The sequence below is a fragment of the Pogona vitticeps genome, chromosome 3 (genome assembly GCF_051106095.1).
Source record: "Pogona vitticeps strain Pit_001003342236 chromosome 3, PviZW2.1, whole genome shotgun sequence".
NCBI lineage: Eukaryota > Metazoa > Chordata > Lepidosauria > Squamata > Agamidae > Pogona > Pogona vitticeps.
The window spans coordinates 17,214,804-17,229,493 of NC_135785.1; the positions used below are offsets into that span (position 1 = coordinate 17,214,804).

The 14,690-nt window shown below is 42.3% G+C and overlaps 1 protein-coding gene across 1 annotated transcript in view; it reads left to right on the forward strand.

Moving 5' to 3' along the window:
* Positions 1-2,189: 2,189 nt before the first annotated feature.
* Positions 2,190-14,690, forward strand: part of SLC7A14 (solute carrier family 7 member 14) — a 64,102-nt gene continuing 51,601 nt past the window's right edge. Inside the window, exon 1 of the mRNA XM_020793819.3 lies at positions 2,190-2,367. The gene's annotated coding sequence lies outside the window, so the exon portion shown is untranslated. The remainder of the gene's footprint in view (positions 2,368-14,690) is intronic.

The following is a 14,690-nucleotide window of genomic DNA, read 5'->3' on the forward strand; positions in this document are numbered from 1 at the left end:
AAGGGTCAAAGTACAGCACTCAGGGATCAAAAACTAACTGCTGCATGCAAATCAGAGATCAAAGATGAAGTCTTGTTTATTGTAGTTCACATTCATTAAACACAGAAAAAAGAAAGCTTAGCACCAACAAGAAGATGAAGATAAGAAGAGGACAAATCTGGAAGGAGAGTATCAGAAGCACAAAGCAAACTGAAAAAGAGCACTATTTGCTATGGGCATTTGTTTATGTATCAGAAATGCAACTTGACAAGTAAATAGAACTAGCACTTGTTAAGTCATTATAAGCTGTCTGACAGATGTGATGTTCTTATAGACTGCACAGCTGTCTGAATGAGGGAACAATTTCCCTTGAAATGTTGGGATGAGGTGCTCTGTCTGCCCAGTTCAAGAGCCACTAATGGAATTGTGGTGCCAGAGGGCCTCTTTTAGGCCATGTAGCCCAGCTTCTTGCTGCATGAAAATCCAGAGCCCACTTGAGTATCATTGCTGCCCTAAGTGTGTTCATCAATAATGGCTTGGCTTAAAGCAATATTCCCCAACCTGGTGTCTTCCATATCATTGCCTGGAGAGTCACTTCATCCCAGTGAATATAATAGCATCTATTACAGGCTATGAATTATATGATCTTTCAAAGGTCACTTATTCATAGGATCATGATAAGTTAAAAACTACTTGATAGCATATAAGGAACACAACACAAAAATATCAGGTTTTTGCATACACAGAGTGTTCGAGTTCCAGTCTCTGATATTATATGGGAAGTTTGGTTGTACCTTTATAGTTAGAAGAGTATGAGGTAGAAAAAAACAGCACAGAAAAAAAATGTGGAAAGATAAACTCCCTCTGATCACCTGCCCCCCTCAGTTTCTCTTTCACACAAACTAGCTGTTTGCATGCTAAAATTACTCTAGAAAGATTTAAACTAAAAAAGGCCATCTTTACTTACAGTTACCAATTGTATTTACAGTCAGAAGAACAAAAAGGGGGAAATAGAGTTTCCACTATTTGTTTGGTTGGAGGTAAGGTGATGAGACTGAGGCCATCAACCACAAAAGCAATGGAAACGAGCAAACAAACAGCAAGAGGGGAGGCATGTGGGCTTTCCTCAAATGTCAGAGGCAGGAGAAGAAATTTACCAACCACGTTTGTGGCAAAGGGCAGTCATATTAAGCTGTAAAAACCCCTCCCACTGACCTCAGTGTTAGTGCATACATGATTGCTATCATCCCAACAGGCATCTCCAGGTACAAAAGATCAAGTAACAGGTATCAGGAATGATCTGTGATCAGCAGCTGCCTGAGCAGACAACACTGCTCTGGATGGGGAAACAATCCCAGATGCTGAGAGGTAGCTTCTTGCTGATGGGTTGCTTTTGGGTTGCTGCTGAGTTGATGGGAGGAGTTGGAAATTACGTCTTCGTCTTCCCACCATTAGCAACAGGGTTTCTCCCCCAAAAGAAGTTACCTGCCAGCTGCTCTTGTGGGTGGCTGCTAGGAGAAGCGGGGGGGGGGGCAATGGATTCTCTTTAATCTCCGCAAACTAATGAAAGCGGGGTGGGGGGTGGGAACCTTTCAGGGAAACTGGCCCCCTCTTTGGCAAGAGGGGTGAGTATCCCCTGCTCCCCGGGGAAGAGAGGATGCTTGCTCCCCGTCAATCAACCCCCTATACACACACTGGGGTGGGAAGGGGCGCCGGCGCCCGATGCCAGCTGACAGGGTGGCAGGCGCTCGGTTACCCCCGGCGCGGGATCTCGGTGGGGGCCGCCTTAAGGCTCCCTGGGGGGATAAAAAAACACGTGGGGCGCCCGGGCGTCGCGGCTCCTGCCACGGATGATGCGGCGGCGGCGGCGGCGAGAGGATCACGTGGCGGCGAGAAGGGGCCGGGAAGGGACGGCAGAAGAAGGGCTGCATAATCGAGGCGCTGCAGAGCGCCCGGGCAGGCGGTGCTGAAAACAGCTCCCGGGCCGGGAACCCTCCGGGCCGACGCCGACGCCGCCCCCGCTCGGAGCAAACTCGGGAGCGAGTTGGGGCCGCAGTCTCTTCTCCTCTTTGCTTCCCATCAGCCGGATCCTCCCACCCGGGGCTTGAGTGACAGCCGGGGACCAGTTGGAGGAGGGGGGGAACCCTCTTGGAGCGACAGCCGGCCTCTCCTCCTCCCTCCTCTCTGCCTTCCCGCCTCCATCCCCCCCCCCCCCGCCGCCGCCTTTCACTTCCCGGGGAGGAAGCCGCTGCGATCCTGGAGCGGCAGGTGCAAAGCAGCCTCCTCCCTCGCCATCAGCCTCCGGCATCCTCCCGCAGGGTCCCGCGGCGCCTTCAAGAGCACTAGCGCCATCCGCCCCTCTTCTTCGGCACTGATTTCCCCCCGGGGGTAAGTGGGGATGGGTCCCGCGCGTTGTCTTTATTTGAGACTGCCCCGCAGTTTTTGCTTTCTAGCGATCGGTGTGGGTGAAGACGGGTGGGCGGATTAATGGGAGGAGAGAAAAGGAAAAATTAGGCATCTCTTTTCGTGTCCCTTCCTCTCTCCCCCTTCCTTACTTCTGTTTGGGATGTTTCAGGGGGATCTTGATTTCCAATAACGGGGTCGGGGTAGTTCCCTGAATGGGACGGAGCTACTCTCTTGAGGTCGTTAGCGTTATCTGCGTTGGAAGAAGGATTATGCTACAGCGCTGCCTCCTCCTGAATCACTGAATAATAAGGGATCAAGGAGTGTGAGTAAGAAACCAGGCAGGGACCAATGTCAACTCTCCCCCCCCGCACACACACACATTTTCCACTGGCTCCTCCCCTTCTTGGGACCTCTGATGTGGATCCAGGGAGGGTCTTCTCGTAAGTAGTTTCTTGTTCTTTGAGGGGGGGATGGGTGGAGTTTCAGGAGCACAAAGGGCGCCACTCAGCAGAGGCATAAAGATGGGTTGGTTCGTCCTCCATGGTACCAGCCTGGCCATCTTCTCTCTTCTTCTTCTTTCACAACAGAAAAGTCAAAGTCTACCTAAGGGCAGGGAATCAGCAAAGGAACCATCGGTCCTCCTAGGACTAATGGTGAGGGTGGTTGTCCTTAACTCTTGTTCTCATTCTTATTCTTCTCAGTGGGGGAAATGCAGCATTGTATGCAGTGTTTCTCTGGCTGTCCAAATCATTTACTACACACCTGTTTTACCTCAACTAACCACACACACACACTTGGCAGGGCAGGCAAGTTTGATTGTGCTAATTTCGCAGAGGCCGGCATGAGGGAGAGGTGTGGCTTCGACTCCCTCAGGAGGGCTTCCCAAATTCATAGTTCCATCTCACTAGGTCTGTGTCTGTGATTAGTTTTATTTATTTTTGAATTTTTTTCCAAAGGAGGGAGGAGGTGGTCTGTAAGCATTTCACGAACAACGTCTCTGGTGTTTCTGAGAGTGCTGCTATCAGCAGAAAGAGTGGGGAAGAGCATATCAGTGGTGTTTCTCACCACAGGGATATGGAGGGATCCACACAGAGGGATTCACTTAAGAGATTTGCCTGCATTCATGCTTTCCCATATGGCTGGCCAGCTGTTCCCTCATCCCACAACCCTCAAATCACATATAGCAGGCGTAGGGATGTTCCTCTGATTTTAGGATATGTTAAACGACTATGGTATATGGCAGATGTTCATGAGGTAAGGGATAGGATTTTGAGTCCTCTATCTTGATGTCTCACTTGACCTGTCTCTGAGGAAGAGCGATAAGTCAGTGATGAGTTGTTTTCTAAAGTTCCAGCTGCCTGCATTATAAAGAGAACAGAGGGCACGAGGGATTTAAGACTGATGAACTCGGGATTAATAGAAACAGAGAGTGAGAGAGACAGTGGAGTGCATGGATAAACATGGGCAGATCTCAAAGAAATCATAGAGCTTGGTGACTCTAAACAATGGGGGCGGGGAAAGAGACGCGCAACCCATGTTTGTGTCAGGTTATGAAACAGAACGAGAAGGCAAGGAAAGAGACACTTGAAGAAACGAAAATAGAAAATGTAATTGGTGGACTGATTGCTGGTATATTTTAGAGAAACGGGGGGGGGGGGTTTGGAATAACCACAAGGGACAGTGGGTTGTAGATGTCTGACACCATGATCCATTAGCGTTATAATTTAGAAGCTAAATTATGAAATTGTTTTAATGTTGAAAAGGACTAGGCTTATTACTACTAATTGATACAGAAGTACAGGTACCTTTTTCCAATTGATTCCTGATGTGTTAAGGAGATTTTTTTTTTTAAAAAAAAAGTCATTCCTTTTAAGAAAAGCTTCTTTCTCTCTCTCCTTTGTAATACAAATAATCTTGTAAATGTCGGACTGTTTATTTCTTAAAATGACCCCAGAGTAAATGAGTTGAAGCTTGCTGCAGAGTTAAAAGTGTGTTCCTGCAGGGTTCACCCCTTGAGTAGTGTGCAAGACGCATGGAGAGGTTGAACAGGGATAGCCTCTTTGCCAGAGGGGGCTGTGACAGAGCTTAGGCGGGCTACCACTCCCAGAATTGCGAGCCAGCAGGGCTAGTGGATTCACAGTGATGTAATTCAAAACGAATGAACAAATGAAGACAAACAAACAGAAACTTCTTTCAAGCCCTAGCCTCCACTGAACAAAGAAACCACATATGCTGAATTCAGCCTTTCTGCCATGTACCTACCGGTGATAACAGGTGCATCTTTCCAGACCAGATGCTATAACAAATTTCGGCTTTTTCCACATGTTGCAAGTCAAGCCCATCAAAGATTATGTGAGTGACTATAACAATGGAAGATAAAAATGTGACAGCATGCCCTTGCCGATCTATACGTCATGGGGGTATATTCACAAGGCAGCTGGATTTGTCTGCAGTTCTATACACGTGTAGTCAGTTTTATCCCCACATTTCTTCAGGTTAATATGTGAAATGGCTTTGATTTACTTTTACTTTACTTTTTGCTTGCCCATGGCCACCAAGTAACTGTGATTTTTTTTAATTTATTTATTTATTTATTTATTTATTTATTTATTTATTTATTTATTTATTTATTTATTCATTCATTCATTCATTCATTCATTCATTCATCCATTTATTTATTTATTTATTTATTTATTTGATTGATTGATTGATTGATTGATTGATTGATTGATTGATTGATTGATTGACTGATTGACTGATTGACTGATTGATTGACTGATTGATTGATATCTCGGCTATCTGGTCTTGCGACCACCCTAGGCGGATTGAACCTTGGTCACCCAGAAATGAAATACAGGTATGCACAGCTGAAGACATTGTGCTGCCTAAGGTAAAGCAGGAGATGGCAGCCACTAGTCTCACAGCTTAGGGTAGATCATCATCATCATCATCATCATCATCATCATCATCATCATCATCATCATCATCATCATGTGCTGTCAAATCAATTGTGACTTATAGCAACTCTTTTGGGGATTTTTCAGGTAGAAAGTACTCACAAGTAGTTTACCATTTTTTTTCTTTGGGGGGGTTGTCCTGGGACTGTGCAGCTTGCCCAAGGGCACACAGGCTGGCTCTAATCGCAGGAGGCTACAGTGGAGAAACAGAACTGCCAATCTCTGGCTCTGCAGCCAGAGACCTAAACCACTGAGCTATCCAGCCAGAGGTAGGGCAGATAGTATCCAAAATTATTTTGTCGCCTCAGGCAGACAATCCTATAAGGATCTCTCTCTTTTCCTGAAAGTGAAAAGACTGTCATTTAAAAAAAATTACATAAGTAACAATATCTGACTGTTTCTTGGCACCCAAAATTCACTGCCTCTGATGGCTGCCAGGCTTTGCTCCAGCTCAAGGTACTCGTTAGTTCTCTTAGGTAAGATAAAAGTCCAAATGATGTTTTCATGCAGGATTAATGTTAGGGGAAATAACTAAATTATGACCTGCCTTCCAATCAATCTAGTGGTGCCTATTAGCTGGGAGGCCTTTTTAAAAGGATTAAAGACATCATCAGAGGGATATTTATCAAAGACTATTAGTCAGCATAGCCAAATTGAGCCTTAAGGTTTGGAGGCAGTGTTCTTCTGAATACTAGGTGTTGAAGCTAAACAGAAGGGAACAGATGACGCCTTCCTACTCTGCTTTTCACCTTCCTGAAGACGTCTGGCCAGCTGCTGCTGGAAGTAAAATAAGAACAACCAGCTTTTGGTCTGACACAGCAGGGATCTTTCATTCTTCTCTTCTGGCTAACAGATGACATTTTTCTGGATTAACAACTTCATGGCTAAAATTCTGTAGACCAGGCACTTCTTTGGATGTACAATTCTTTCCTATTACTGTGTTTGCACTTATTCTAACCACTTATTCTACCTTGGGCAGCACAATGTGGTTTTTGGCAATATTCCTCCTGTAATGGTAGGGGAATCCTCCTTGGATAAGTCACATTTCTATATTTGTTGTTCAAAACGCCTAGAGTGGTCTAGTACGACCAGATAGGCGGGATAGAAATTAAATAAATAAATAAATAAATAAATAAATAAATAAATAAATAAATAAATAAATAAATAAATAAATAAATAAATAAATAAATAAATAAATAAATAAATAAATAAATAAATAAATAAATGCAGTGCCATTTTTGGTATTTTTATGTAGCTCCATTCCAAAGTGCTTGTATACATGCGTGTATCAGTGAATATGTTATCTTATGCTTCACATTCATTGGTATTACATTATCCCATGGGCTTCACCACATTTTGAATTTAGGGTACTCTTTGACTTAGGGGGTTGGGTGCTTGGTTCCCCATGTGCCTCCTTGACGGGCTGAGCTTGGTGAGCCATAGGACCCCTTTCAATACTGCAGTTCTAAGATGATAATGATTATTTAGAAACTTTCCTCTTGATTTAAGCCTTAACTCTTCTTGAATTTCCCTATGGTCTGCTTTCTGTTTTTCTCTTACTTCTTCTTATACTCTTGCATTTAACTGTTTACTTGTTGGAATTTGGAAATGTTAAAAAAAAAGGCACCACAACTCGAACTAGACATGCTGGCTGGGGGATTCTGGGAATTAGAGTGTTCAAAACCTTTCACAGCTTTGCTATTCACAGCAGAGAGGGAATTACAACCCTTAGTCATGTTTTTTGGGGGGGTTCCATAAACATGCAGAGTGAGGGAGCGTGCATGCAGAACCATAAAACAAAACAAAATCCCCAAGAAAAAAAATACAGGGTACAGATGAGCTTCTTTCTAAAGTAGTGGATTGCACCCCAGGGAAGCTCACACTGATAGAAATGTTCAGTCTTAAAGGTGGCAATTTACCTCTGTTTTGTTTTGCTTTTGCTTTTATTTTGTTATGCTGTTTCTCGCTGAAAGATGTTTTACCACTGTTTTCTTATATGCCATCAAGTTGCATCCAGCTTATGGCCACACAATGAATTAATGATGCCCCAAAGATCCTATTATTCACAGCCCTGTTCAGCTCTTGCAAACGAAAGGCCATGGCTTCCTTTTTTAGAATCAAACCATCTTAAGTGAGGTCCTCCTTTTTTCCTACTGCCTTCAATGCTTCCTCTGTCTTTTCTGATGTCCTTCTGGTGATCCACTGTATCTGATAAATGAAAAAGCAGCTTCTTTAGTCCACAGACTCAGAGTTGTAAGAAAACATGACTCAGGATCACATGGAGAGACTCCACATGTACAGGAAGCTCCCAGCTTTGGAGTCAAAGATTGTATGCCAATGGAATGATGGCAGAATGTGGCAGAGGTAAGGTGATCCCATCCTCATGTGATTATTTAACCCCCAAAAGAATGACTGAACAGAGCTACGGTGTTCATAGATCTGCATAGCTTCTGTGGGAAAAGCTGTAGCTAATCAATGCAACAGTTCTTCACAGATGTTAGAATATTGTTATAGTACTTTCCAAATGTCACCAACCACATATTGGATGACGGACACAATTACATATTGCCCAAGTGCAGTATAAAAACAATGAAGTCTTTGTGGTGATTCATAAGCATTAAATATATCTAGACTATTCTTCATCCTAATGGACTCTGGAACAATGTATGGTAAAAAAAAGAAGTACAATTTAACAAAGATAACATATCACCCTTCATATAATATAAAATTGGGACGCAACAAAACAATAAAACTGCAGACAGAAGCAATAAAACTAGGTCCTGATGCAAAGACAAATAAAGAATGTCTCAACAGGATAAGGAAAAGATTGTAGACTTGGTGCCATTACAACACCCAAGAATAATGGTTTTTAACCATGGATTCCCTGATGGTGTGGAGGTTAACTTTCACAGCCTCCAGGCAGTATGGCCGGTGGTCGGTGATTCTTGTACACCAACCTATAGAGAACCAAGGCTGTGAGCCACTGCTTAGAGATGGAGTTCCCTGTAGAAGATGACATAGAAAATGGTCTCTCTCCAAATGCACTGTGAAGTTGACAGCGTATGGCACTCTTCTAGAAAAAAAGTGAGCAATTATGAATACCATTTCATACAGTGGTATCTTTTGACTTTGCATGTTATCATTAAGGAAATAGCGTAACCCCAGCAGGAGTTTTATGCAAATAGACAGTTTTAGATGGATAGACAGGTGATGCTGTGTTCTTTTGGTTTGTAAATACCATGGAGAAACATTCATATGTTTTGAACTCTGTTGCACTAATCCAAAAATCTGGATACTGTCTGATTCTGTTTTTATCCAGCACGTACAAGCATGAAAGCTTCCAAAGAGGCTTTTTAAAAAACATCACATTAAATGACCTTGGAAATGCTCCTAAGCAGGGCTGGGGGACCTTTGGCCTCCCAAGGTCAGTAGCCTGTGACTGAATATAGGTAGATTAGACCCTCTGAATCAATTGCTGGATTGTAACTCAACACTCACATATATCTAGCTGCACCAATGGTCTACTCTAGTTTGACCTAGCGATAACATGCTGACCCAGATGTTTTCAACGATGGCTGCTAACATCCCTTACCTTTGGCTATGCTGTCTAGGGCTTCTGGAAGATAAAATGAAAAACATCTGGAGAGCTGAAGGTTCTGTGGTTCTCACCCTAATGCACGTAAAAGGACCTCCATAAAAGGGAGATGTATAATGTTTAGGACTGTTATGAACTGCTTAACATTTCTAGGGAGCTTAGCTGTATTTGTCCATTGTCACAAATTCATTGAAGAGACCAATCTTAAAGACTGATGGGGTTTGTTTTACATAAATATTAGTGGCCTGCAGCCCACTTTATCAATTGATGCCTTTAAGGGTCATTAGATTCCATAAATGGACGTGGTGGGGCTGCGGGTTAAACTGCAAAAGCCTCTGTGATGCAAGGTCAGAAGACCAGTAGTCCTAAGATCGAATCCACCTGATAGAGTGAGCTCCCATCGCTTGTCCCGGCTCCTGCCAACCTAGCAGTTCGAAAGCATGTAAAAATGCAAGTAGATAAATAGGTACCACCTTGGTGGGAAGGTAACGGAGTTCCATGTCTAGTCGCACAGGCCACGTGACCACGGAAACTGTATCTATGGCTTGGAAACAGGGATGAGCACCCCACCCTAGAGTCAGACACAACTGGACTAAATGTCAATGGGAACCTTTACCTAGATTCCATTAACTTCTTTGTGGTATTGCTTATTTCCAATGATTTTGTATCTTCAGTTGACCAGCAAAAATAGAGATGACCTGTCTCTTTCCCAAGATAACCTAGGAATACTTTTTTGTTCATTTGAATTGATGTGCTGGCACCTAAGAGTGGGCGTGCCTCTCTTTTTATCTTTTGTTTTGGACCTCAAAGGCACCTCAATAGCACAAATAGGTTGATTCATGCCTTGTCATCTATCTGTCACTGGATCCGGGGGGGGGGGACGGGAGAGAACAATTCTACCTTCTTTTATTTTGTTTGCTGTACTCAGATAGATTTTTAAAAACTCTTTATTACTGTCTCCCACTGCACTTTTCCTTAATTATATTAAGCAAAAGTGCACAGATAAGTTAGTAGAAAATATCCAAAGTCCTGTCTTTTTGAAGAAGTGTGTGTGCACTGACACACGTGTATGCAAGAGAGAGAAAGAGAAAGAATATAACACTAGTGTAAAATATGTATATGCACGCTAGATGATGGGATTGGTGGAGGCTCCCAGTTCAGTAGTAGGCTCAAGAGTGTGATGATGCAGCGGCACTGTCCAAAGTGCTGAAAACTCCATTCTCATAACTGTGAGCTGGCCTGTATGTATATTAACTTCATAAAACTCTGTCAATATTAGATGTTTCAAATGAGCAAACAAAGCACAGGCTGTGTAACTGAGCAGAGTCTACTGTTGTTCAGGCATAATTTCTGGCAGTCCAGGTGATGGACTCCAACATAAAACAGTCCATGCTGAAATTTCCTCGGGAATCCAAGCTATTCTTATGATCTACTTGGCCACTTCACCTCCTGTTCTGAGCCTGTGCACACTTCTACAGCTACAGATTTAAATGGCTTGAGAGAGAAAAAGGTCTGCCAGTCAGTCAAAGCTAAATTGTGAGCATTGAGACACAGTGGCAAGCTTTGCAGGCAGAGCCATCTAAGTACATGTGTGCCTTTTTTGGCCATTGTTTTAGTCCCTCATGGTCTCCTTATGCCAAAAGGGAGACTGTACCTGTTATGCTGGTGCAGATGGCTTTAAAGGGTGAATAGAAAGTTAGAATGCTCAAGACTGGGACTGCTTTCCTGATATTATTGGAAGGTAGGGGTTCTGGAGCCTGGAGGTGTCTTTCTTTCCTTTTGGTCCTATTTATCTGAAGACACCCTTCAGATAGGTAGGACCAGATCACAGAAACACATAACAATGTGCTGAAGCCATTCAAAACTGAGCATTGGTAGGATGATGTTCTGGAATCTTTGGCATGTAGTTATGTTTATTTATCATAAAAACAAGTTGGGTTCCCTATTGTAGTCTATGCCAACTTACTGCATTAAAGATTCAACTTCTCTGCAATGACCTTGCTATTTGTGGATGATGTAAGTTGTAATCTAAAACATTTGAAGGGCAATAATTTGAGGAAACCTTATATACTCATCTTTAGAGCCTCTCTCAGCCTTAAAATGATAGTGATGAGGATAACTACTCTGCGTGTTTTGCCCAAGCTTTCCCGGCTATGTCAGAAAGCATGTATGTTTTATCACAGCGTTTATGTTCACTCTGGAGGTAGGATGAACAGTTGTTCCCAGTCACAGTATATTACTGCTGTTTATCCCAGTTCTAATGCACAATATTGCAGGATGGTTTGGTCTTGAATAAGTGATTAAGGCTTATTAGCTTTACGAAAGACCTGTCCATGAAGAAGATGAAAGTTGCCTTAATTGATTTGCTGATATGGATCAATACAGTTGTGCCCCACTGGACGATTACCCCGCTCTACGACGAATCTGCATTATGTTGACGTTTTTGCAATCGCAAAACGATGGCTTAAATGGGGGAATTTTGCTTAGCGATGATCAGTTCCCTGCTTCGGGAACCGATTTTTCACTTTACGACGATCAGCATAGTCAACCTACATTTTGATGGTACTTCTTGTAAGTGTACTAATGAGGATCTCATGACAAACATGTGCCCTTCAATATTTACCATTATACCCCTGTTCACATATTAGTTTTGGGCCATACATATGAAAGCTTTTCTACCTACATACTTACTTAATACATATAAATAGACAAAGAATACTGACTAATTGAAGCATGCAGTCCCCTGCTGGTATCCTCTGGTGGTTCAGAATCTGATACTTCACCAAAGTCATTTAGTACTGCCCTGAGTAATTGCCTCAGTAGAGAGTACTACTATTTTACATCACAGTAGTTGAGAAGTATGGAAAAATGAGTCAGTGTTATAAACGTAACCACTTCATAAACAATTACTAATTCATAAAGACCGAGGCAGAGCCGAGCTATGAAAGCTAAATGCCAGGCTGCTGGCTGCTCAGCATCTCATATTCTGCCCCAATTTTCCTAGCTGTTTTGTTTCCTGACACGTTGATTTTGCTTGTGGGTTTCATGAGTATTGATTCAAATCTCAGACCAGGGTGTACATGGGTTCCTACTGTTTCTACCTTCCTCCATTTTTATATTGCGTAACGTCTGCTGAACAAAGCATTTCCCCTCCTTTTTCAATGAAACAGTCAGGCTGAAACGCAGGCATTTATAGACAATAAAAACAGAGAGTAAAAACTCTGCTAGAAGAACTCCAAATATGTTACTTGGCTTTGCTTTACTGCTCCATTTATGGGCCTGGTATCAATAATTTACTCAGCTCCATAATAACTATAAATTATGTCAAACAGGGCAGACTGTCAAAAGAAACAGGACTTATTGCGCTTTAACTCACAGGTTTAGGGGAAAAAAACACCCTGCTAATTCATTTACATCTATAAAATTACAAAGGCAGGCAGTTTTTCCAGCCCCAGCAGGAAGGTGGATGATTGCTTGAATAAAAGAAATCATGACATTTAATGTATTGATACATGAGTGTGTTGAACAACAACACAGTATTTGTACAAAAATATTCTGTGTAGAAGTGCATGGAAATTACATGGATATAGGCTAAACATTGCCAAGGTATCTGGAATTCTGCACTAAAAATTTAAATCTGAAATCCATGCAGAATCTATGAGCTTTGAATACTGAGTATAACTGGTATGCCTTATTCTGTACGCAATAGTACTCTTTCTGGATGTGTGTCCGGAAGTATTGGGGTCAGAACTTGCAAGCTACATATGTCTCTGTTCTGCTGATCTGTGCGGTAAGACTCTGGAAAAGCAAAGGGTTTTTAATATTCTGAAAGCATTACCACTGTGTCTTCCTGCTCAGGAAGTACTGCAAAAAATTCTGCTTGTCTTGATTCTGCACTCACTAATCTTGGCAGGTCTCTCATGCCTCATGGTGTCCAGCTCCTGGTTTGTGCCACTCATTGATTGGCTGATTATCAAGTCTGGTAACAGTGATATCCCTGGGGAGCTGCTGAAACCCCCAGGCCTTGGCTGGAGCTATTGTGGACATTTGGTCTGGCATCTCTTTAAAAACAGCTTTGGTAAACTGCTGGTGAGGGCAACACTCTGCACTGGGAACTTGCTCCATCCCAGTGTGGAGGTAATTTCATGTCATAAGTGAGTACCACAGCAGAGAAAACTCTCCTTTATATCATAGTCAAATGGACTTCACTGCTCTCTGTTTTCTATTTATTTTCATTTTTATACTGCCCATCTGGCTGAGGGCAATCCTCTGTGGAAAATCTGTTTACCATGGCATGCTGTTTTCTTCACTTCTGCATCTCATATTTAGCGTGCTTTGATTTGTCATTGTTCACAGGATAGTGAGCATAGGAGTAATTTGCAATTCTATTTGCTAAAACACTTGCCTCTATAGAAATCTCAGAGGGAGTGAAAATGGGTTAATCGCAGGGAATACACATTCCACTTAATCTCTAATCTGACTCTTAATGTCTCATTTGCGAAAACCCTCACTAGTGTCTTTGTTGTCTGGAATTGGTCCTTCCATGTTTTCCCCATTGAACATATGAGTCCCTGATAATAAAATAAATTGGGAATCACTTGCTTTGGGCTGAGAAATTTTAGTCAGTGGAAACCATGTTCTTGGATTTGACCAGCCAATCTCAAGCAAAGAGGTGAAAACTGATCCATCTTGTCATTATTCTGTTTCTCAGAATCCTACCCACGTTTTCCCCATTCTGGCTTTTCTTTTCATGCAGAAATGTATACTTTTTTCTCTGTGATTTTTTTCAAAATATAGGCATTTTTTTTGTATGAATTTCCCTAAAGGTAGCATTTCTAAATGTGATTTGCCAGTGACCAAAGCATGTTGAGGTGCCATTTTCAAGCATGCACAGATTTTTTTCTGTGTTGATAGCCCTGAAATATATGTATTTGTGAAGCAAGATGTCACATATCTTATTTTCAGTCTTTTGAAGTATGAACTATAGATTTCTGTGCCCAGTGAATTTCTTTTCCATCCTGAATCCAAAGCACAGTTTTTACAGGGATCCTTTTTTTACACATCCAACTTAAATCCAGTCAATTTATACAACACAGCGCTTGTTCTCTGAACTGCCACCTGATCTCTGTCGGGTAAAAAATGACTGAAGAAGCTCTGGAGTACTGCATTTGCTGAAGAAATGGCCATACCAATAAGAAATAGGTTTATTTAAAAATATATATCTTCTGGAAAAACTGAACACTGTGAATAAGCATAGGCTTTCTGTTACCTATTCAATTGTCTATCAAAGACACATCAGCTGAACTGCCATCTGATTTCTGTCATACATGGTGTAGTATAAAATTACAAAGGCAGGTAGATTCTGGATCTTGCCATACATGCTACTTTGGGGGGGGTGTTTGTCTGCACTGACCTAGATGATTTCCTTTTCAAAACCTTCAGATGGGTTTGCATAACTTACCATATAAAGCCCAAAATCCAACTATTTTTAATACTGCAGTCCACCTTCCTATGAAATACTTATTGATCTGATTTCCCACGGTGCTGCATGTGTACATATATGAGTGTCCATGGGCATGAGCCTGTAATATTCTACAATAAGGTTCCGGGTCAAGAGGAGCTGGATTTTGTGATTAACATGAATTAAGCATATTTGTAAATCTGCACATTTGCTAATGCAGGGCCACCTCTATAATTTGTGCTTTTCTTAGTTACATTGGGGGAGGGGGCAAGATGGTAGGCAAGGCACTGAG